The sequence below is a fragment of the Gorilla gorilla genome, chromosome 1 (assembly GCF_029281585.2).
Source record: "Gorilla gorilla gorilla isolate KB3781 chromosome 1, NHGRI_mGorGor1-v2.1_pri, whole genome shotgun sequence".
Lineage (NCBI taxonomy): Eukaryota > Metazoa > Chordata > Mammalia > Primates > Hominidae > Gorilla > Gorilla gorilla.
In genome coordinates, this window is record NC_073224.2 from 169067960 (window position 1) to 169094434 (window position 26475).

Below are 26475 nucleotides of genomic sequence, written 5' to 3' on the forward strand. Positions count from 1 at the left end.
GTTGTTCCCGTAAGAATATTTGATCTTATCAAAACATGTGCTCCAGTTTTTGGTTTGGAAAACAAAAATGTCACTGTAACTGTGGGGGGAGACATTTCATGCATTAGTATGACTGAATACAAAAAAAAGTCTGACAGTGAGGTATGAAGAAAAGGGTCTCCAATCTAGTATGTTTGCTTGTCTCTCTGCAGGTCTAGCAGTGTGATACTTTGTTCAGATTAAGCATTTTTGGTTCTCAATCTAGAATGATAAATTTGACACCCATAACATCATTCATGTGTATGTGTGGTATTTGTTATGGTTAATTAGAATTTTTTTTTTTTAAATGGAGTCTCGCTCTGTCGCCCAGGCTGGAGTGCAGTGGTGCAATCTCAGCTTACTGCAACCTCTGCCTCCCGGGTTCAAGCGATTCTCCTCCCTCAGCCTCCTGAGTAGCTGGGATTACAGGCACGCCACCATGCCTGGATAATTTTTGTATTTTTTAGTAGAGATGGGGTTTCACCATGTTGGTCAGGCTGGTCTCAAATTCCTGACCTCGTGATCCGCCTGCCTCGGCCTCCCAAAGTGCTGGGATTACAGGCGTGAGCCATGGCCCCGGCCGGTTAATTAGAATTTTACAACCAGAACGTGGCTCATTGACATTTTTTCTAACCAATGCTTGCTTAATTTGTTTCTTCTGTTTTGTAAATGTTGCCTCTTTGCAAGCGTCTTCAGCAGAAAGGATGGTTGAGATAACTTTTTAACATAAAGTTAGGTTGAACAGTTTTTAGATCATTGTGTTTCCCTAGGCAAAATTAATATTCTGAATTTTTTAAGGTATTCATTCAAAGCTACAGTCGGTGGCTCATACCTGTAATCCCAGTCACTTGGGAGACTGAGGTGAGAGAATCACTTGAGACCAGACATTTGAGGCTGCAGTGAGCCATAATCATGCCACTGCACTCCAGTCTGGATGACTGACAGAGTGAGACTCCATTTCTAGAAAAATAAAATAAAATAAAAAATTAAGTCACAAACACCATCAGCCATGGTTCACCAATTTGGGTGTAATTGGTGAACCAGAGATTATGGCACGTATGTTGAGGTTGACAGATTCCACCACTGTCAGGCAGCCTTGTGGCTTTAGGCAGAACCTGGGTGTCACTTGGGGTTTTGCTTCAGAGAAAGCCAATGAGATCATTTTGAGTGTGGGGTTTTCTTTTGGAGTAAAACTGTAGACCTTCATTTTCCTAGAGAAGTACTTTCCGTTCACTGTTTTCAGTTCCTTACGATATCATTAAGGTTGTGATCATGTTGCAGTTGCTATTTGTCAGCACTTATTAGCAATAGTAACATGCAATGATTACTGAGTGCCTACTAATCCCAAGCAATGTATTATAGTAACTGCTTTGCATGAATTATCTCAATTGATCCTTACATTAATTTTATGAAGGTTGTATTCTTATGTGTTTTACAGATGAATACATTGAACCCATAGTGGGTAAGTGATTAAGTAAGCATTTCAAATCAGTTCTTTCTGATTCTTAACCCTCTGAGGTGAGCGAGAGTGAAGAAAGCTAACACTCTTTATAGGAAGCCTTCTTGAAACATTTTTCTTTTCCTTTCTTGTAATATCCCATGTGGCACACGTGGCCTTCAAAGATATTATAAAGACTCCGCAGAAAAATATTTTTTCAAGTAACTATGGACAGGCCTGGGTATTTCACTTCAGTTGTGAGATAATGTATCTACAAATTATCTTATCTCAACCCCCCTAGCCTCATTTCCTGCCAACTCCACACAACAAACTGTACAGTTACCTAACATCTTGTGAACTCTAACACTTGAGGAGCTTCAAAAATACTGCTGCTGCGAGAGATCTTCTACATTTACTCACACAGTATGTCCTTTTATGGGGCCTTCTGAGACTCTTCCAGGAAGAATGAATTACTCCTTCCATGTAAATTCATATATAGCTTGATTACACAATATTTTTCATATGGCTGTTTGAAAGAGTAATATATACTTACATTAACACAATAAAAAATGGCTTTCAGCGTAAAGTATGTCTCCCTCTCATGCTTAAAGCACAGGCTTCTCTTAAGGGAACAACTATTACCTGTGATGGTTAACACGCACAGAAATAAACACGTACACATAGCTCTCTGGGCTTTGCAAGATTGGAAGCCTGTGTAATTTGGTGTTTTGCACCTTGCATTTTTCACTTAATATCTTGGACTTCTTTCTATATTAGTACATGAGCTTTATTTATAGTAGCTCTAAATATTTTATTATATGACATCCCATAATTTATGTAACCATCCTCCTATTGACATTTGGATTGTTTCCAGCTGTAATAAACAATGCAGAAATAAGCATCCTCATGTGCATGCTTATACAGAGAGTGAGTGGATGGGCCTTGAAAGCAGATTTCTAGGTTTTGAATCCTAGCTCCGCACTACTAGCTCCTATACTCTTAAGCTGGTCAACCTCTGTATGCCTCACTTTTCTCTTATGTAAAAATGGATATGTAATTGTAATTGCATAGGGCTTTCTGAGTATTGAGGGAGATACGACATGAAAAAAAGCTTTAATGCCTAGTATATAGTAAGGACTTAATGATGTTTACTACCATTATTACAAAGATCATGCCTTTGGGGGCATTTGTGAGTATGGCTTCAGGATAAATTCCTGGAAGTGGAAATCTTGGGGCAAAAGACCTGTGCATTTACTGTTCTTATAGACCCCTGACTTAATTGGGTTCACATAGAAGCAGATCTTGAGACAAGGATCTGAATACAAATAGGTTATTTAGATGGTGGAGGAAAGTCCAACAGGGGAATGGGAAAGTGAAACAGGAAGGGAAAGTAGCCAATAATGGGTGCATTATTGAGTCAGTTATCACTTAGTGTACTTGGAGCTCAATCCTACTGAGGAAACTCTGGGAGCCAGTACAGATGCAAGCATCAGAGTTATCCAGCTCCAGGGGAGAAGGAGCTGAGGTATCAGTACACCGCCTCCTCTCCTGGTGGGTCAGTCATTGGCTGAGAGCTGCTCCTAAGAGCAGTGGCATCCAGATTAGAGCACTGGGAAATCTCTGCCTCAGGTTCTGGCAATAATGGGATTGTGTAGATGATTTTAAAAGAGCAGAAAAACTGACCAAAAAATCATTCAGATGCTTATCGTCATGATACGCTGGGAATTCTCTACAATCTTTGTTATAAAATAATTGTCTCCTCGGGGACACCTTGCCTCTATGTATTCCACACTCTGGGAGGTACTCATTTCCAACACTTCCGGCCTATTGCACAAGCAGACAAAGTGGGTATAATTAATCAGAGAATGAAAGGAATGCAAGTGCCGACTATTGGAAGCCTGTCTTGCATGAACTGAAGGGAGAGACAATATGGTCAGAGAATCAACAGTGAACCTGCTCCACTCACACTGTCTACACAAGCTGATGGCCTGATGGATGTACTTCTTGAAGCTCTGCCCGCAGTAGTGAGAATTTCCCCTCACTACTCTCTTTCCTGGCCACCCTGGGTGGAGCTGTGTTGCACAAGCAGTCCACTTTCAGCTCACATGAAATACTGAGCCACCCATCTCTGAAACAGACCTGGGTTTTTAATCCCCTGACAGCTGGTTATGGGAACTCTCTGTGAGGTCTCAGGTGTGACCTGAGGGAGACACATTGGTTTAACAAGTTAAGTAATATGTGGGACTTAGCTGCCAATTTGTGTAATTTAGTTGCTCCCCCGGACATGCTCATGCCTGATCGCAAAAGTACCATTCATTTTATGATGTGTTACTGATGTGCCTGCCCAAACTACTGACTTGGAAGATCTGACAGTAAAGAGCTCATGATGAGCAGCCCAGTCACACAATTACTTGATGTGCCATGAGCAGGCTCAATTTCCACTAGTCCAGTAGCATACCAAAAGCTGCTTTTTGAATGGCAAATGGTTCTTTGAAGGCTTCTGGCTTTCGCATCATGTCCTGATTGATAGTAGAGTTTGTCCATTCTTTTTCTCTGTTACCTATGACACTAACAGCTACCAGCTGACGCCACTGTCCTTGTAATTCTCATTATCCCCTAATCTCTAATATTCTGAAGATATTGCATAAGCTAGTATATGCCCTTCATCCTGTAACCCAACCCATTTCAGACTAAGGAATGAAGATGAAAATGCTAGTTTGGACCCTGAAATGCCTTGCAATGCAGAGGTGATTTTCCATAGCTAAAACAGAAACAACAGCAAAAGCTGTTACCATATTGTTACCAATATTTGAACTTTTCTACCATTGGTGAGTGACATTTGGTCATTATAGGCACCTCACATTTAGTGAACTGATGTCTTGTGACTCTAATCTAATACAACTTGCTAAGACAGGAAACACTTGGCACTTCCCTGAGGCACTGATTAATGAGGAAACACTTGGTTTTACAGTTAATCTGAATTATGTAACCCCTGGGAACCTATTAATTTTATGAGAAGATAGCTTTATATGATGATTGCATTTGTTAACATCTGCATTCATAATGCAAAAGCTACATTTGTATATGAACTTACCTCAAATTAAGAAAATGCAATTTGGAGCCAATTTGTGGAAATGCATGTATATGTCAAATGCTAACTCTCTCCCTCTCCCTTCTTTCCTTTTGTCTTTCCAATGGCTTCTAGATATGAACAGAATGGGGAAAACCAAACTAACTTGAACTTACTATCCCACTTTTATACACATTTAATTCAATCCTTACAACAGCATTATGAGTCAAGTATTATTATTCCTATTTTAAAGTAATTAGCCCAAGATCACACAATTTACAACATACAAATTATAAAATTACTATATGGAATTTATGCCTAGATCAATTGACGCCAGAGCTCATTTTTTCCCACTCCTGCAGGAGTTCTCAAAAACTGGCTGCAGTTATATGACTGATTTGGGATGCTTTTTAAAAATAATGATGCTTGAGGCCTACTCCTAGAGATTCTGATTTAATAATTCTGTGGTAGAATGTAGGCATCCATGACTTTTTCAAGTTCCCCAGGTGATACTAATATACTGTTACATCTGTACCACTCTTCTGCACCATTTCCCTTTACTCTCATAATTATAATTCACATTTTGCATTGTCCTTACAGTTTTCAAAGTTTTGAAAAAATACATAGCTCATTGTATTAGTCTGCTTTCACGCTGCTGATAAACACATAACTGAGACTGGGAAATTTACAAAAGAAAGAGGCTTAATGGAACTCACAGTTCCGCATGGCTGCGGAGGCCTCAGAATCATGGTGGAAGGCAAGGAGGAGCAAGTGACATCTTACATCAATGGTGGCAGGCAAAGAGAGAGCTTGTACAGGGAACTCCTATTTTTAAACCCAGCAGATCCCATGAGATTCATTCACTATCATGCGAACAGCACAGGAAAGAGCCACCCCATAATTCAATCACCTCCCACCAGGTTCTTCCCATGACATGTGGCAATTGTGGGAGTTACAATTCAAGATGAGATTTGAGTGGGGACACAGTCAAATCATGTTATTCCACTCCTGGCCCCTCCCAAATCTCTTGTTCTCACATTTCAAAACCAATCATGCCTTCCCAACAGTCCCCCAAAGTCTTAACTCATTTCAGCATTAACTGAAAAGTCCACAGTCCAATGTCTCATCTGAGACAATGAGACAATGATCCTATGAGGCTGTAAAATCAAAAGCAAGTTAGTTGCTTCCTAGATACAGTGAGGGTACAGGTGTTGGGTAGATACAGCCACTCCCAATGAAACAAATTGGCCAAACAAAGAGGTTACAGGCCCCGTACAAGTCCGAAATCCAGCAGGGCAGTCAAATCTTAAAGCTCCAAAGTGATATCCTTTGACTCCATGTCTCACATTCAGGTCTCTGTGATGCAAGGGGTGGGTTCCCATAGACTTGGGCAGCTTTGCCCCTGTGGATCTGCAGGGTACAGCCTCCCTCCCAGCTGCTTTCATGGGCTGGTGGTGAGTGTCTGAGGCTTTTCCAGGTGCATGGTGCAGGCTGTCAGTGGAGTTATTTTTCTGGGGTGTGGAGGATGGTGGTCATCTTCTTACAGCTCCACTAGGCAGTGTCCCAGTAGGGACACTGTGTGGGTGCTCTGACCCCACGTTTCCCTTCTGCACTGCAGAAGGTTGTCCATGAATGCCCCACTCCTGCAGCAAACTTCTGCCTGGGCATCCAGGTGTTTCCATACATCTTCTGAAATCTAGGCAGAGGTTCACAAACCCCAATTCTTGACCTCTGTGCACTCCCAGACTCAACACCATGTGGAAGCTGCTAAGGCTTGGAGCTTGTACCCTCTGAAACCACAGCCTGAGCTCTATGTTAGCCCTTTTAAGCCACAACTGGAGCAGCTGAGACACAGGGCACCAAGTCCCTAGGTTGCACACAGCACAGGGACCTTGGGCCCAACCCAGGAAACCATGTTTTCCTCCTAGGCCTCCAGGCCTGTGATGAGAGGGGCTGCTGTGAAGACCTCTGAGATGCTTTGGAGACATTTTCCCCATCATCTTGGGGATTAACATTCACTCCTCACTACTTATACAAATTTCTGCAGCCAACTTGAATTTCTCCTCAGAAAATGGGATTTTCTTTTCTACTGTATTGTCAGGCTGCAACTTTTCTGAACTTTTATGCTCTGCTTCCCTTATAAAACTGAATGCCTTTAACAGCACCCAAGTCACATCTTGAATGCTTTGCTGCTTAGAAATTTCTTCCACCAGATACCCTAAATCATCTTCCTCAAGTTCAAAGTTCCACAAATCTCTAGGGCAGGGGAAAAATGTAGCCAGTCTCTTTGCTAAAACATAACAAGAGTCACCTTTGCTCCAGTTCCCAAAAAGTTCCTCATCTCCATCTGAGACCACCTCAGCCTGGACTTTATCGTTCATATCACTATCAGTGTTTTTCTCAAAGCCATTTAACAAGTCTGTAGGAAGTTCCACACTATTCCACATTTTCAGTCTTCTTTGGAGCCCTCCAAACTGTTCCAACCTCTCCACCTGTTACCCAGTTGCAAAGTCACTTCCACATATTCAGGTATCTTTTCAGCAACTCTACTGGTACCAATTACTGTATTAGTCTGTTTTCACACTACTGATAAAGACATACTGCTGATAAAGACATAGAGACTGGGAAATTTACAAAATACAGAGATTTAATTGGTCTCACAGTTCCATGTGGCTGGGGAGGCCTCAGAATCATGGCAGAAGGCAAGGAGGAGCAAGTCACATCTTACATTGATGGCGGGCAGGCAAAGAGAGCATGTGTGCAGGGAAACTCCAGTTTTTAAAACCATCAGATGTCATGAGACTCATTCACTATCACAGGAACAATGAAGGAAAGATCCACCCTCATAATTCAATCACCTCCCACTGGGTTCTTCCCACAACACATGGGAAGTGTGGGAGTTACAATTCAAGATGAGTTTTGGCTGGGAACACAGCAAAACCATATCACTCATCTAATCTTTAAACCAACCGAGGGAAGGATTTTTATGCTCATTTTACAGAAGAGAAAACTGAGATTCAAGGAGTTTGAAATCTTACCCAGTATTACAAGAGTAAGTAGCTGAAACCCAGGATAATTGGAAAAGGGCTGTTTTTATCCTTATTTAGAATACCCTAATTGTGATCCCTTTTGGTTCCCTCTCTCTTTTTCCCTCCTCCTCTGGTTTATTCCCCAGTCTGGGCCTGCAAAAGCCTCCTGGATGCCATTTAAAGCTGTCAACCATGTATGAGTGGGAAAAGTGGTAGCTGTGAGGACTGATTCATTACCAAAGAAGCATGGATTCATAGTGAAAACAGGGAGATAGAGATAGAAGTTTGAATTAACTTAAGAAGGTGATTTTATTTCTTTGAAGCCCAGTTTCCTCAACAATAGATGGAAAAAGAAACCATAATAGCTACCTATTGTTTTGTCATGAGAATAAAATAAAATTATCTGTACAAAGATTTGTAAATCAAAAGGCATTATATCTATGTTAGTCATTACTATCTCACTTATAATGATTAGTTTGAGGTGTTATGTTGCTTTTCCAGGGCTGTTTTAATAAATTACCATAACTTTGATGACTTAAAACTACCCAAAACTATTTTCTTCCAGTTCTGGAGACCAGAAGCCTAAAATTAAGGTGACAGTGGGGGTCACACCCCTTCTGAAGGCTCTAGAAGAGAATTCATTCCTTGCCTCTTCTAGCTTCTGCTGGCTGTTGGCATTCCTTGGTGTTCCTTGGCTTGTAGTCACATTACTTCAATCTCTGCCTTCGTCTTCCCAACACCTTCCCCTCTGTGTCTGTCTCAAATCTCCCGCTGCTTTCTTTATGAGGGCACTTGTTACTGGATTTTGGACCCAGCTGAATAATCCTAGATGATCTTTTCATCTCAAGATCTTAACTATTATATATGCAAAGATTCTTTTTCCAAATAAGCTAACTTTTACAGGTTCTGGGAATTAGGACATGAGGCATATCTTTTGGGGGGCCAGCATTCAACCCATTACAGGTATTATGAGTGTTTCTCTTTTCTTAGGCTCAATATCCCCCTCTCTGATTCACTAACTGCCACTTGCTAGTGGATTTCAGTTCCAAATCTTTGATTTGGTAAATAAGTTGTCCAGTACATAAGTCAGCTCTGCCTCCTGCCCTAACCAACTACACAGAACTTTCTGGTGTTTTCTGAATATCCGTTGTACTTTCCTACCCTGTGCCATTCCTTTGATGCCTTTCCTCTCTTTCTGGAACTCAACACTGTTTTCCACCCTCTTCTGTGAAGTATTTCTAATCATCAAGAAAGACTGCTCTCTCTTTTCTCTCCAAATCTGTTAGATTTTTGGGCTTTCTGTCTTGATTCTAGCACTTATCACAGTGTGACCTTTACTGTTGTAGCTGAGCACCTGTCTGCTTCTCCATGAAACTGAGTGTTGTTTTTCTCATGTCTTCAAGATACAGATAGGGACTCATTCATCTTTATACCACCTACTGCCTATGGCCAGTTGCCAGACATGTGGTATTTTTTCAGCAGAGGTTGGTGAACCTCATGGAACTGTGTAGAACTGCATGGCACCTGACAACCTCCTCCCTCAGGTTTACCTGGTCTACTACCCTGTGGAGGCAGCTGAAATAAAAGCTGTAGAGTCTTATTGCCTTTTCAGTGGTGCAAATTCTACTGATAACTTTGTCTTATTCTCCCTATTTGGACATTTCTTTATTATTATTATTGTGGTGGCAGTAATTATTGTTATTTTTAAAAATTGACTTATAGGTATCTTTTCTTCCTTTTTTAAGGAAGGTTTTCTTCTGTGAAAATATATTTTTTTCGGGTGGAAAGTCTATACCTTCACTGTCAGTAATAAGTGATATTTCGGATATCATCTTACTTTGGTTAACTCTTGGTTGAGGTAGGCGAAGGTACAGAGAAGCTGTTTGAGTCTCTATTCTCTCCTCAAATCTCTGCCCTGAGCTTTGATTTAGGTTGATATTTTTGAGGTTTAATAAATTGGTTTTTCTCTTTACTTTCCCCTATCCTTTTTGTAGTGAAATCCTTATTCCATCTTATGTTTAAAATCCAAAATTATGTTTGGGATAAAGTAAACAGAAGATTGACTTTTGTCTCATTTCCTAAACATTACCAATGCTGTATGTGGTAGGTACACAGTTGCCTTCATGATTTTTCAAAAGCTTTTCCTTTTGAAGCGAACACCTGTCTCAGAATCTCCTAGATTAAATAGTTATACTCACATATTCCTTAAACTGTAAATTCTTTAAAGGTAAGTACTGCCTTTGCTCTTCACAATAATCATGGTGCCAGTGCAGCATCTGGCACATAATTGGTATTCCAAAAAGGTGGATAAATCAGTTAATACAAATAACTATTTTGGGAGTTGGCACAACATCAATTGACAATGGATTCCTCTGATTTCTTATTTCTACTATAATACAACTTAATTTCGTGGTAGTATGTTAATGGACATAATCTCTCTTTTTACCAACACAATATCCAGGGAAGCCCAAATAAACTCTTGGTTGAAACCAACATATTTCACAATTCCTGTTCTTCATATCCAACCTCCACATAACAGCTGATGATGACATGTTGTCTTAAAGCTCCTTTAGTCCCACTCTGCGAATTTAGGGACAGCTTAGATTTGTGAGCATTTGCAGAACAAGACAGAAGCCTGCCCCACTCCAAAAGCAGTTAACTTTAGTCCACATACAACAGTGTCCCAAGTTTCAGGCCTACCACTTAAACCTCTAAACTCAGAATGAGATCTGGGGGATCAGCCAGGAGACTAAGGGGTTTCCTCTTCCTGTTTTTCCTATGGGCTTGGACATCAGTCTTACCACATACGGCATGGTTTCTCCCAGGAGAAGTCCATTTGAACCTCACTAAACAATAATTTCTGGGCCATACCCTTGCAGTATGTCTAAGACACTCCTATCTGTTTCCTCCTACTGGTCCATCATACATACTTGCAATAAATAATCAAATAGCAGGACAATCAAGTCCCGACCCTCACTGCTTTGTAACTTGGGCTTGGAGAGGTTTATCCAAGATAAATTGGTTCATGCATTATGATCACCTCCCAGTGCATGTGTGACATTCTTCATAGAGTACACTAAGTTCTGTATAATGGGGGTGCTCTACAGAAGGCTGTGCTTTCCCCTCTCATTCCTCTTCTGCCTTCAAAATGAAATATAGAGCTGAAAGGCCATACCTGTCTTAATGACGTGCCAAGCTGCATACATTACATTTTGTATCTCACCTTGGACAAGAAAGAAATAGGATCTTTAAAGAAATGCTCAACACACTGTGTTTACAACCTCTTTCCTCTCTAAATTCATCATTTGTATATTAATATAACTATGATATAAAATTGCCAACAAAAGAGATATAAAAGCATACTGAAATAGTCTCTAGGAGTTCAATCTACATTTCCCATCTCTCAGAGCCAGAAGCACTCAATCATTTGTTCCTGCATGTAAAAGAGGCTGACACTCAGAATGAGAATACAAAGCAGCTGTCCTTCAAGGTCCAGCCCTATTGTATACATAGTAAGAACACCCCTTCTCCCCAACTCCAACAGCCTGACCACTGACAGAGTAGGAAACACGGTGATGATAGGAGCTGGGTTCTTTGCAGTCACCCAGCAAAGAAATAGGGGCAGTCGTCTTTAAGATAATAAATTAAAGTTAAATCACTTAGTAAAATAAGACAAAAATAAAGATAAAAGTAAAGGCAATCTGAAACAAGCTTTGTATCAAAACAACAACAACAACATGCTGAAGAAAATAAGGAAGAAAATTGGTAGCTTTAGGTTTTTTAGTTCAAGCTTGCACCTCTGTGGGAAAGGCTAGTGTCACTGAAGTGTGGCTGAGGTGTTTTCAGAATCCTTATAACTCACAGGTTGCTTCTGACATATTCAAAATTCCTACCATTACAGTCATTGCATCCAGAAAGTCTAGTGAAGTATTGAAGAGTCTAATACTGAGTCATTGAAGGATATAGTACAATTATACCCTATGACAATCGGTGTGAACTTTTATCTATTTTCTCTCCTAATCTCTTCACCAGCCTTTTTATTTGCTTATCTCCCTTAGTTCCAGTACTTAGGATTTTTATGGGGGTTATTGTAACAAACTTACAAACTGATTTCTGTTTCTACTCTAGTCCCCTGCAATTTACCCTTCACACAACTACTAGTATAAAACCCAGATATAGTTTGTTCCCTCCCTAAAACTCTTGAAAAGCTCCTTAAGAGTAAAATCCTGCAGAGTAAAATCCAAGCAGAAGCATAAAAGCACCATATAATCTGGCTCATGCCGATCTCCTCTAACCCCTCACTCTCTCAGAACTCCTTGCAATTGCTTCAAAACATATTAGTGATTCATGCTTCTATGTCTTCTCTCATGAGATTTCCTGTTAGCCTGGGATACTCTTCTCCTCTTCCAAGGCTGATCAATTTTCATTCATGCTTTGAGACTCAGTCTGGGTGCCATTTCCTTTGGGAAGCCTTCTCCTTTTCCTGGAGTGAATTATATATATGCACCGCAAGTTACCATAGTGTTTTTTTCTCCCTCCAACACTACTCCTTACATTGTATCACAACTGTATGTGTAATTGTCTCTATTCCCCACTAGACAGTAAACAGTAGGAAAGCATGGACTGAATCCCCAGCACCCAGTAACATAATGCTAGGAACAGAACAGATGTTTAATAAACATTCCTCTAATGAATTCACAAGCTGTTCCTGAGACAGATTCTACCTGGAGCATTTTCGCATATATTATGCCTTTTAATCTTTCAGCAACAAATCCAATCCTTTCCCTTTACATGAGAATAGTCCATTTCTTGGAGCATTCTTCAAGCATCAGGCTAAGGTAGGTGAATATTATTACACCAGGCAATTGAAGGAAAGAGAGGATGCTCAGATGGGAGGTGAGTGATGAAAGAGGCAATAGTTAAGAAAGAGGAACATAAAACAGAGATCTTAAGACATTACAACTTTGATGTTATAAGAAAATTGTATCTCCTTTTTTGAGATTTTAGAAGGAAAAAGGAACATGAGATTATATCACTGTATATTATTAACTAGGTAATATGTTCACTATTTTATGTGCTTTTATGCATTAACTTACTTAAGCCTCAAAAAACTCCAGAATATAAATACTATTATTACCCTCATTCACAGAGGAGAAAACTGAGGAACAGAGAAAGAACTAACTTTTCCAAGGTACATAGCTAGTAAGTGGCACAGTGATGATTATCAGCCTGAGCAGTCTGAAACCAAGAGACTGTGCTCATGACCACTACACTATGTTCTTTCTGCATGATGCAGTTACAGTGCAGAGTGGTAAATATTTTAACAAGTTGTAGCAGCAGCGCTGATGGAAGACTGGTGGTCAAGGAAGGCATTCGAGAGGAGATGAAGAATAATGAAGTCTTAGAGGAGCATGAATTAACCAAAGGGCAGGGAGTATATGAGCATTTTAGGAAGAAGGAGTGATGTCTGTAGAGATGAGCAGGCTGTGGAGAAGAATCTACCATCTTGATCTGGAGTTGTAGTTATGGCTGAATACCAAAGAAAAGGGGAAAGGAGAAAAACAGGAAGATCAAGATGGACATCAGTGTGTGTTGCTCAAGTTCATACTCAGTAGAATTGGCCTGGGTTGCCCAGCAGGGATGTGGGAGAAGTCCTTCTTGATAAGACCACAGTTCCCCTCACGTGAGGATGCTGGGCAACAAACCTCAAATGGACAATTCCCAGAGCCAGCAAAGGACTAGGATGCATAGGAGACACTAAATACACACTATTAAGGTAAAAAATATCCATAGAGACCGTCTTTCCAGTTACCCACTCCCCAACGCGCACTTTTTTTTTTTTAAATCAGTGAGGACCACATGTTCAAATACATTAAGTGATATGTTCAAATAGATTAAGTAGTATAGCTCCTTGGCAGAAAGGTTGGGACTAGAAACAAGGAAATGCAGCCTTTTTCTTTGAAGAACTGATGATATTTTAGGGAGATACAAATCAAACAAAAACATGTTGAAGTCAATAACAGCACAGCATCTCAATAAATGCAAAACAAACAAACAAACTTATTTCACAACTTAAGTTCTAGGTGCTGAAGGGTTGACTGAGTAAAGGTGGAAACCAGGAAACATTCCTGGAGCAGGTGAGCTTTTAACCAGGTTTTTGTGAAGTGATGGACCTTGGCTGGAGGCAAAGAGGACTGGAAGAAATGAGCTCCTGAAGGGGAGACATGTCTTATGATACTATGATATATACCAGTTTGGTGGGTTGTACCAGCAGGCAGCTTGATAGAATGGAAACAGCAGACACGTGGGAGTCATAAAGAACTGAGGTCAAGTTGCTGACATTCATCAGCTACAGGACCATCAGCTGTGGTTCAATTATTTGATCCCATGTGTTCTCCTCTATTCAATGAGGGTAGAGGTTCTCATCACTTAGTGGTTATTGTAGTTACAGAGTCATTTGGTGACAGCAGGGATTGATATCCTTAGAACTCCTCTTTTTTACTATTCATTGAATGAATTCACAAATGAATAAATGAGTGAATGGATTGCCGGTTAGATTTTCTTCAAGCTAAAGAACACTTCAACCCCTTCAAGCAATGGAAACGTGACACCAGTGCATTCTAGCATAATCAGATAAAACATACCTCACTGTCCCTAACCTCCTCTTATGTAGCTTGTCTGGGAGGACAAAGGAAAGGAGAATGGGGTCTCAAGATCGCTGAGTGGTGGGCTGTTTGATAATACAAATATAAAAAGGAAGAGGCATTCCACAGACCTCAGGCACCTATCCCTAAGCTTCTGAGAAACACCGTTCCTCATCGGATCCATGGGTGGAGGCACATCTAGCTTTTACATCCTATACAAGGAGTGCCTAGAGTTTTACTCCTACTCAAACTACAGGGAAAGAAATCCAGCGTCCGCATTTAGAGTATCAAGCCATATTGTGGGATATTTTCTGAGGTTTGGGTCTGAAACAGCTAAATGTTTTGCTTGTTTGTACTCTGCTATGTCAAGGAGAGTCTGAAAAGCTCCAGTCCTGGCGGAACACTAACGCCTAGTCAAAAAATTAGAAAAGAGCTGTTGCAGTGTAAAATATCATAAAATCTTAGGGTTGGATGGGACCTTGCGGCCACCCCTGATAAGGGTTTTCAGACTCTGTGATTTAAGAACTAGTAGAATTTCAAAAAGCAAAACAAATAAAAACAAAAATAAGAATTTGACCTAAGAAGGCTGTATTAGCTTCCTAGGGCTGCTGTAACAATTTACCACAAGCTGGGAGGCTGAATGGAAATTTACTGTCTCACAGCTCCAGAGGCTGGAAGTTTGAGATCAAGGAGTCAGCATGGCTGGTCTCTACTGAGGACTGGGAGCGATAATCTGTTCCATGCTTCTTTTAGCTTCTGGTAGTTTTCTGGCATTCCTAGGCATTTCTTGGCCTGTAGATGGCATTATCCCTGTGTGTTCACATCATCTTCCTCTTTGTATACATCTGTCTCTGTGTCCAAATTTCCCCCCTTTGATAAGGACACCAGTCTTGAACTAAGGCCCACCCTAATGTCCTCCTCAAAACTCAATCATTTGCAAAACCACTATTTCCAAATAAGGCCACATTCATAGATACTACGGATTAGGACTTCAATATCTGTTGTGGGGACACAAGTTAACTCTTAACAGTAGCCAACTAGTAATTTAATTAAGTAAGGACATTTTAAAAAAAGAGAAAATACATGCATCCTACTATCTTCATCATTTTGAAGAAAAGAGATTTTAACTCCTAAAATTTTAGGAATGTTATCATTTCACTGCAAAGGGCAGTCTTTCCCAGAAAGAGTAGCTGGAATCTTACACCAGACAACATGCACATATGCACCGCAGCACTCTTCTTCCTAATCTTACTCCAGGTTGTCAGAGACATTGCCACCAACCACTAGGGATCTGTGAAAAAGTTTTATTTGGTTCTCCTGGTCTAGTACAACTGCTTGTCCACTGCTTAAACCTCTTTTGCAACCACCTTAGCCTGAGCTTTGAAACTATAGTTCTTACATGTGATAACAGACACAATCAAAACAAGAGCTTATGCTGTTACCTTAACATCACACTTCTGTACCTAAAATTATGTCAGACCAAATTCCTGTTCTCTGAAATTTCTTCAGCAAGTATGCTATGGGTTGTTTCTGTGAAACAGAAACTTGTTTTTGTGAAATCTCACATCGGGGACTGAGCCAGGCATTCTAAAGCATCTTTATTTATTTTTATTTTTTGCAGCATCTGGAGTCTGAATTTCAGCTCTGTGTCTGTTCACTTGGTTTACAAAGTGATGCTGATTTAATCAGCTCTTACACTGGATTTTATGTAAATGATTTTGTAGTTGTATACCATGAAAAGTAACCACTATTCAAAGGCAATGAGTAATCATAGGCAGCCACTTAAATTTTGGGACTACTTTTCTTTTATTTGTGTCCAAAGACAAGTTTCCTCAAGCTGGCAGAATACTAACCACATGAAGCTTGGATTGTTTGAGTTGCTGTTCATGACCAGCAACTGACTCTGCCTTATAAATGTCCAGAGATCCTGATACACAAAGAGTGTGGACTATCACTTATCAAATATTTTGAGAAAATAAGAAAAGAATGAGTAAAAATTGTGGCTTAAATACTATTTGTAATTTCTCCTATTTGTCATTTCTTTTGTTAAATGCTACGCTCTTGCTCCTGGTGCTGGGGGGAACTCAGTATTGAGATGTCAATAATCAATTGAGAGTCATTTGGTGACAGCAGGGATTGATATCCTTAGAACTCCGTTATATTTGAATCATCAAACAGCCCACCACTCAGTGTGATGTCAAGAGAAAACCTTTGAGAGAAAACTAAGGGAATGCTAAGAAAGTCATGCTGTAGGGGAAAAGATTGGATTTTGGTGTCAGATATAGGTGGTTTAACCCCCCAACTTTGCCATTCAGCTTTGTGTGATTTCAGGCACTTAAACTTAATACTTAAACTCCCTGGGTGTTAGTTTTATCTCCGATACAATGGAATTAACATCTACTCCGTAAGACTGTTATAAGGATTCACATACCTCTACTGGAGATAGGGTGGGATGAGTGGGGAGAGGACTTTCAAGAAGCAAACAGTAAACTAAATATACTTTTGCCTAAAGGTGAGGCTTGATCAAATTCCACAGGAATTGTTATCCATAATAGCACTTCACTAAAAATATTCTAATTTTCTTCCAGGAGTTCAATAATTATGTAACATACTTTTTGGGAAAAAAAATGAGTTTGCCTTCAGCAAGAGTAGAAGAAAACCAAATACGCTTCATACTAGACAACCAAAGTGTTCTGAAATATAATAAACTATCCAAGGTCATGTAGAAAACTAGGCATTCAATGTAGTTTTCTGGCAGACTTGCAGGCTCAAAATGCTATTTGGTAAACAGAGTTAAAATGATGATTGTCACAAAACTTCATAAGAAAACAAATTTATCAGGCACTCTTTTTTTTTTTTTTTTTTTTTTTGAGATGGAGTTTTGTTCTTGTTTCCCAGACTGGAGTGCAATGGCATGATCTCGGCTCACTGCAACCTCCGCCCACCAGGTTCAAGTGATTCTCCTGCCTCAGCCTCCCAAGTAGCTGGGATTACAGGTGCTCACCACCACGCCCGGCTAATTTTTTGTATTTTCAGCAGAGATGGAGTTTCACCACGTTGGCCAGGCTGGTCTAGAAATCCTGAATTTAGGTGATCCACCCACCTTGGCCTCCCAAAGAGCTGGGATTACTGGCGTGAGCCACCATGTCCCACCTATCAGGCACTTTAAAAGATTATTTTTCATTCCGACCAAAACCAAATTGTGGTTCTTAACATTTAATAATTATTTTGTAATAAGGCTGTTACGTGTAGATTAAATTTTTTATTTTATTTTTAATAAATATTGTTGGATTTAAGAAAATGTTGAATGGGGTATGGAGGATATAGAAGATGTATTTAAAATATCAAGGAAGCAACAAACAAATGAATTTTCTCTGTTGCTCTTATTCCTAGCAGCAATAGACTTTGGAACATTTGCATACGTTCATCTTGGCAGTAGTTTTCAAAGGAATTTTTTCCTGACTTATTTTAACACTTTGTGTAATAAAATCCTATAAATTCACAGAAAAGTCCTGACTATTCAGGGAAGAGTTCTTACTCATGTAAAAGGCATTTCACATTTCTGCATGAACACTGACATATGAACTTAAAATCTAGAATTTAACTTAAACAATGGTTTGTCTGTGCTCTTGTCACCTAGTTGGATAAGGCAGATGCTGGGGAAAGTCCTGGTGATGTAGCCTCCTCAGCTCCTCAGGAATCACAAGGAAAGACATGCAGAAAAAAGACCCTACTACCATTCCCAGGACATTGGCCTTGTCCTGATGTCTTTCTCCACGCCACAGTCCTATAGCTGAAACAAGAGGCGGTGTCCTGTGGGAGGAGGCAGCAGACTGTTCTAGAATTAAATCTAAGCACTGGCACTTAGCTGCATGACTTTAGGCAAGTGTCTCAGACTCTTTAAGCATCAGCTTCTCATCTGTACCATGGAGATACCAGTATCTACCCCACATGGATTATTAGAAAATTAGGCTAGATGGTACAAGGTGCCTGGCACATAATGGGTAAATTATCAGCTTCTAACCTCAAACCACACAGTTATGGCATATTGCATGAGGAGAATGAGGATCTGAGAAAAGCTGGTAAACTAGATTCCATTTGTTCCTTGTTTAGTTCTAGTTTGTACTCAATAGTAATGAAACTTTTTTTTCAGTTGGACATTGTTTCTGCTTTCCAAGAGGCAATCACCTACTCACAGAAAGCACATAGATCAGATATTATTTAATATGTATTACAGGATCTGCTGTAGATGCAGTATTATTTTACGTGCTAGGAAGATATGAAGGTGAAGTAAGAAATGTTCCTACTCTTTTTCTTTTTTTTTTTCTTTTTCTTTTTTTTTTTTTGAGAAGGAGTCTTGCTCTGTCACCCAGGCTGGAGTGCAGTGGCACAATCTTGGCTCACTGCAACTTCTGCCTCCTGGGTTCAAGCAATTCTCCTGCCTCAGCCTCCTGAGTAGCTGGGACTACAGGCATGGCCCACCACACCCAGCTAATTTTTGTATTTTTAGTAGGGACGGGGTTTCACCATGTTGGCCAGGCTGGTCTCAAACTCCTGACCTCAAATGATCCACCCACCTCAGCCTCCCAAAGTGCTGGGATTACAGGTGTGAGCCACCTCCTAAGGAGGTTACAATATGTAGAGGAAGAAGACAGGGGATGAGGATATGTTACTCCTTGGATAGCTAGTACAATCTATCTATGAACACTATAAGCACACTTTCATTCCTAACAGTTTTTATGTATATGCTTCTCATTTGACACTAGTCATACCTGGTGCCAGCTGTGTTAAATACATGTCAACAGATGGCAGTCACCATTTACTATTCATTCTGTGCCAAGCACTGTGCTGAGCACTTTGAACACCTTATCTTGTTTAAACCTTAGAAGGAACATGTGAGGTAGGGTTATCGTCAACATTTTACATGCGGAAACTCAAGCTCAGAGAGGTTAATGAATATGCCCCAAAGCAACAGCTCGTAAGTGATAGAATTGGGTTTGAAATGCAGGTCTGTCTTCCTCCAAAGCATTTTTCCCCCCTGAAACTCCATATTTTACAACCTCACCTCTGTGTATTTTTCACAAGAGGTTACATAGTAGGTGCTCCAAAGTATTTATTCCTAGATAATTATAAAGAGGTAAGTAGCTGGTCTAGGAAGCCCTTTCAACATTAACTCAGCCCTGTTGTGGATTTCCCCTTTCAGCTGAGTGAGATTTCATAGTAAAGATTTTGTTTCCGTATAGCATTACTACCTCTAAGTGCAATTTCAAATGTCTTTTCCTAAGACTCATGGCACATGTCTCTCATACATGGTTTTCCATATTATATAAAGCATTTATTAGGACCTTTTAAGGTCTCCATCAATGATCTTAAATTGGCAGAATTTTGTAATCTTTCGTTCCTTAGCTTATGACGAAGATTACAAGAAAGTCCATGCTATTTTTATAATTGTTGTTAGAGAAGAAGAATGCTATGCAAGCCTGCAAGCTCTAAAACAAGCAGACTGTATCAAGACACAGCTCCTGCCCTGGAGGGTATCTGATCTAAAACCACAAATGGGTGTATTATATGACACTGACCATTTCCATACCCTTGGGGCAGCAGTAAAGATCATTTGATGTCATCCTATTTTAAAAATGGACAAATTTTTCTCCCTTTTTCTTAAGATAGACTTTTATCAATTATAGTGAATGAGGGGAAGAATAGAATAGCAAGAACTGAGAAACAGAGCAGTGCTAGGAGTGTTGAGCCTTTAAAATTCATTGAAATGTTTCTAGCTGCTTCATTAATATCTAACTGTCGGTCTGAGGGTGGCATCTGCAGTTTGTGAGTGGGTGTGTTTACACCAAATGGGAATTCAGGAAATGCATTCCAAAATCAAATAGAAATAACTTGGAAATTATTGTGTCTTTATTTTTTCATTAAACAATCCTTAATTGAGTGCCTGTGTGATGAATGATAGTCCCTGCTGCTGGAAGCTCATGGTCTAAAGCCAGAGACAACAAAGGCACTGCTGGTTGACACAGAATGGGGTGAGTTTTATGACAGTGGAGTTGAAGGTTATAGTTGAAATCCAAAGGAGTGCCACTTAATACAGCCAGGTAGTGAGTGATTTAGGAAAACCCAGCCTGGAGAAGCTGAAGCAGAGTTTTGCACGTTGAGTAAAAGCAACTGCACTCAAGAATCAGGTTCCAGAGAGGACAGCATGTCAATAGGTATGAAGAAAGTAAGAGGGCTTATTATGTTTAAGGTACTTAAGGAACAAAACAAACAAAAATTCCTATGAATATATAACTGGGTTCTCCTGCAGGTAACTCTAGAGATAAAACCAAAGGGAAAAACCGTAGCCATATCTTGAAGGACTTTTTATGCCAGCCTAAGGAGTTTGGACTTTGTCCTAAGAAGAGTGATTAAAAGATTTTTAATATAAACATGATAAAAACCAATTTCCCTTATAGCACCATGAAGGATAGGTCAGGGAGGGTTGTGTGTGAGAACAGGGTGTTACAGTCAGAAAACATAGTGTCTGTGGAGATAAATATTTAAGTGCTAAAACTGATAAGACAAAGTAACTGGTTAGGATAAGGTTAGACGAACCATGCAGCTGAGTGGATTATTGTGCCGTTTACCAAGATAACATACACAAGAGAGAATTTGGAAGGGGTGATACTTAAAGTAGATTGTAGCATAAGTTAATGGACCAGTATTTTGTATTATAGTTGTTTTGATGTACACTTTTTTTTCTATCATCCTCCACCAGTTTACAGAGGTTAGAAGATAGACTTGGGGGTCATTTCAAATTTCACATCACTTATCGGCTTTCTGATCTTAAGAGGATCACTTAATTCTATAAGCCTCAGTGTTTTCAGTGGTAAAATGATAAGAATACTTATGGTACAGGGGTGTCAGAAATAAGGGTTAAAAGAGAAAATGATATAGAGTCCTGAAACAAAATAAGTGTTGTTAAATAAATGGCAGTTGTTATTATCACTTTTGTTGCTGTCGTTGAATGCTCACTGAGTGGAGGGTCTATGCTTCCTTCACTCTGTGTTTCTGCAGGACCTTGTCTAGTGGTCTGTGTATAAAAGACTAAGCCGTAATCATTGAATTGAGCTGAATTGAAGTGGTACAACATGGAAATGCCAAATGAAGTTTCTGAAAGACATGAAGTGTTTATGCATGTTTAATGTACTTCAGTTAAATAAGTCACTCAGAAAGGGTCAAGAGTAACATTTGGAGATGAAGGACAGGAAAAGAGCAATGATATTAATTAAGCAAGATGGGAAGTGGCTCCTAACAGTAAAAAAAAAAAAAAAGTAAACTGTCCAAAGGGAAGAAGCCTAAGAACAAGTCCTCACAGACATGTGGGGCTTTCAAGAGAAGTCAGTGATCTGATGGTTCTCCTCAGCTCAAGGTTTTACCTAGATGTCATATCAGCAATTATCTAACATATCGACCACTGCAAGAAGAAAACTATAGATCATAAGCCATATGAAAAGAATTAAACACTAGCCTAGTGTAGAAACCTAATCTGAACATTGGTGTATTGTCCAATTGTCATCATCATTCTTATTTTATTTTTCTTTTGGTCATTTAATTTTCTCTGAATGTGAGCCATGGTAATATTTATATGTAATTTTAGGTTGCCTTTGCATTTTATACTAAACTTGTCCAACAGAGAAATCAAAATTATATTTATCATTAACATAAAATAAATAAAACATAAGCCAACAAAAACAGAGCACAATCTTTTTTTTTTTTTTTTTTTTTGAGATGGAGTCTCGCTCTGTCACCCAGGCTGGAGCACAGTGGCGCGATCTCGGCTCACTGCAAGCTCTGCCTCCCGGGTTCATGCCATTCTCCTGCCTCGGCCTCCCGAGTAGCTGGGACTACAGGCACCCGCCACCACGCCTGGCTAATTTTTTGTATTTTTAGTAGAGACGGGGTTTCACCGTGTTAGCCAGGATGGTCTTGATCTCCTGAACTCGTGATCCACCCACCTCGGCCTCCCAACAGAGCACAATCTTAAGTGGAAATCCGATTGAGGTACTGGTGCTGATTTAGATTTGAGGGGTTAATTTGCCTGTCGCTAAAGAGCGAGTTAGCATATATCTAGGCATAGTAGGTAAATCTAAGCCAATGGGGCATGAAAAGGGAGGAAATATTTAACACCACATAAATTCAGCTGTTCTTACGTGCTTTCTTTTCTAAAAAACCTACTACACTCCTGCTGTGCACTATGGCCCACCCTATCTCAGGGCTGCTGCAAATTGTTATGCACATTATTCATACCACGAGGGTGCTAGGCAGAGGAGAGGGAAGGCGAATCCCAAAGAAACAGACATCTTTTTCTAATTTGCACAAATCTATGGCTAAACAACAGCACAACTACATCTTATGCCCCACAGTCTTTTCCATCAGAAAAAAAATCCCCAAATTCACAAACCAAAGCCTAGTTTCTTAGCACAGATTGTGCTTTTTTTCACATCTCGGATGAATTTAAAAGCCTGAGATGGGAGGGAGAACAGGGAGAAAGTAGGTTAAAGGAAACATAGTTGCTGTTATGTAGGATAAATAAGTCTAGAGATCTAAATTATAGCATGGGGACTATGGTTAATGATATTGTGTACTGGAAATTTGCTAAGACAGATTTTATGGGCTCTTAACAAACACACACACACAAAGGTAACTATGTGAAATCATAGATACATTAATTTGCTTGAATGTAGTAATTATTTTACTATGCAAATGTGTATCAAAACATCATGTTGTATAACTTAAATATATGCAATTTTTAAAATACCTGGGAGGCTGAAAAAAATAGGATCTACATAGGTACATTTTGATGTTCCTGAACTTCCCTAACCCTCTCTTTAATTGTCTCCAGAAGCCTATTATTTATCCTTTTAAATGGTGGTTTTTCAGAGTCTTTGGATCTTCCCGAATTCATAAAAGGCCATCACTTTGATGCCCCTTCATGATTGTGAGGTGCCTATTGCAACACAACCATGACTGCTACGTCTGCTAAGAGGGCTTTTTGGGTCTGTTCTCTGCCACTGGAAACTCAGCTTGGAGAAAAGCCAGGAGAAAGTTTGCTAGTGTACATGGTACTCTTATGCTGATTTTCAAATAGTCAACTCCCACAGCTTTGCATGCTTTAACACAAAAATGAAAGACAGAAACAGTGTTATTGCTTCATTGCTTTCCAGTCAGGAACAAACACATATGAAGCTGCCTTTACCCATACCTATTTTGAGTTACTCAGAAAGATCTAAATAGAATCTTATATCCAAACATAATGGAAGAAAGAAAATATGTTTCTACTCTTTGCTCTTGTTTACATAGTGGTCTGCAGTTTGGGTCTTAATATGAGTTTTGGGATATTATGAAACAGCATAACCACCCAGCTAGAACATAATAGCTAATATAAATCAGCCAGCTCACAAGCAAAACAGATTTTTAAAATCTGCTTTATATTCTCTAATGCACCACAGAGAAGATATCAAGAATTTGAAATTTATATACAGAGAAAAATTTAGAGACTTTGTTGAAAAATAAGTATATATAGGAGCAATAAACAAATCTATCATATTAGAACCTAGAATTGCACTAAAAGGAAGCAGATTTCAGTTATTTCCCATGCCATAAAAAAAATCAAAAACTATAGATTTAGAAACCTGAGCCTTCCTCATTCCACCAAAAATGGGGGAGGCAGGAATGTTACCAACATGACAAATTACACACATTTGGGTTGAAAGAAGAGAAAGAACTGTAATAAGCATAACCAGCAACATGCAGAAAATCAGCAAAAGAGCTTGGAGATCAAAGCAGACCATAACCTAAAGCTAAAGCCTTTAACAGATTATACCAAGTCATGCATGAAAAGTGCCAGGAAGGAATATATTTACTAAATTATCCACTTAGTCCCCTTGAGATAGCAGTATTCTGTAGAATTTCAATGGAAATGCAACAAGATCCAAAGTGTTATTAGAGTCCATATAAATGTCCTTTCCCCTCTCAGCTGTTCTCAAGCCTTACAATTAGTACTTTGAGGGGCTCGTAACCCCACTCAGTAAGATTTTTCTTCATGCCCAAAGGAAAAATTATAGACTTCTCTTCCAAGACTTCCAGATGTTTTATTATTGATCCCAAACTATTTCCCTGGTTTCATCTTCAGGACCCTCCTTCTCACATCCCCTATGTTGCAACTTATTCTGTCTCTAGTGTTAACTTATTCTTCCTTCTAAGCAGTGAGGAGAAGTATTTAAGAACTGGGTCAATGGGGTCAAACAAATCTTGATCCAAGGACCAGCTCTGCCATATACCAACAGTATGACCTTGGCAAGTCACTTCATTCATTCATTCATGAATTCAACCATATTTATTGAGCATCCAGTGTGTGCCAGGATCTGTGCTTAGCCCTGGAGATAAAGAACAGTACAAAAATTCCTGTCCTCATGAGACCCTTATTCTAGTTAGGGGAGATAGAAAATGTCTAATAATTGCCATGATGAAAACTAAAGCAGAGTAAAGATGCAGAGAGTGATGTGGGAGTGAAGAGAAGAGAGAGAGGAAAGTGGTTGTGCTTTTGACAGATTGATCAAGGAAGGCTTTTCTGATAAGATGACATTTAGATGGAAACCTGAATGAATGAGGAAGTGAGCCTTGTGGTATCTGGGAGATAGTGTCCCAGGCAGAGGGATGATGAGTTTGTGGTCTGATGATTTCAGTCTCTTCTTTAGGAACTACTCCCCATTGGTATTGTATCCCTGTTTTGGTCAGTTTGGGAAGCTATAACAAGATACCACAGACTAAGTGGCTTAAACAACAGAAATTTGTTTCTCACAGTTCTGGAGGCCAGCAAGTTCAGAATCAGGGTGCCAGCAGATTCGGTGTCTGGTGAGTGCCCTCTTTTTGGTTTGCACATGTCAGTCTTCTCATTGTGTCCTCAAATGGTGGAGAAAACAGAGAAGGGAAGCAAGCTCTCTGTTGTCTCTTCTTAAAAGGGCATTAATCCCATTATGTGGGTCCCACCTTCATGACCCAGTTATCTCCCAAAGCTCTATCTCCAAATATCAGCACACTGGGGATTAGGGTTTCAACATATGAATTTGGTGGGTAGGTATGGGGGAGACAAATATGCAGTCTTTAGCAATCTCTGATCACATGAAGTTGTTGTGAGGATCATATGAGGTTTATTAGTATAAAAGTACTTAGGGCCATTCTTGAAGCATAAGAAATGGTCACAAAAGGACAGTATTATTTTGTCTATCAGGTTCAGCAAGAATATCCCCTTTGAAATCTCCTTTGCCATATGCTTCCTCCCATCCTCATTGCCGGCATTATTCCTCTCTCCATTTGGTTTGCATTGAATGTTGTACACAACACTGTAATAGCATTTATCATATTGTATATCTTTATTCTTTTATTTTCCCTTTTTTTTGTTTCCTCAGCTAGACTGTGAGCTTGATGAAGGGAGTGACTGCACCTTATTCTTGGGCCCTCAGAGCCTAGCACAGTGCCTGACACATTAAAGTTTCTAAATTCATGCTTGCTGAATGAATGAATGAGCTTAAATACTTCTTGTTCCATGAAGTTTTTAAACTTATTCTCATTTCTATCTCCACTTATATTTTGTATCAGTCATATTACATAATATATGTACCACTTAACCCATATTGTTTTGTATGCAAAATTCTTTGCATCTATATCTTGTTTCCAACTAGATCATAAAGTCCTATGGAACAGAAATGGTATATTATATTCTTTGTATCTTTCTTAGAGTGTTATGTACATACATGGGTTAATTATCATTGTGCTGTTAAAAGAAAAGCTTAATGAATAAATGCACAGATGCACTTAAAAACCATTTGATGGAGTATAACACAGTTTTTATGGATGGAGTGAGTAATGATGTTAGAATATAACTACTATTGCTTCAGAGCAACCACAGAGAACCTCAGAAGTCCAACCCAGAGAAGTTTTAGAATGCTGTCAGAATTAAGTGGAACAATAAACATCTCAATATTATTTCAAAACTCAAAAACTTATTCCTGGCCACTAAAAGAAGTAAAAAGAGTCTAATTCTTTAGAAACAGACAAATTTTGGCTCTTGCATTTTCAGGAAAATGATCTTGGAATAGTTAGACAAAGTGCCAAAAATATACAGAATTCAATGGGATGTGATTTTAATATCTAGAAGAGTTGTGTCCCAAATAAAGGAAGCATACAACAAATATAGAGGATTCCCCTCATGTTCCTATTTACAATAATCTA

At 39.4% G+C, this 26475-nt stretch overlaps 1 protein-coding gene across 2 annotated transcripts in view; it reads left to right on the plus strand.

The window, feature by feature from the left end:
- The window catches only part of PTGER3 (prostaglandin E receptor 3), a 195647-nt gene that overhangs the window by 137896 nt on the left and 31276 nt on the right, over positions 1–26475 (plus strand). The gene's annotated exons all lie outside the window — the stretch shown is intronic.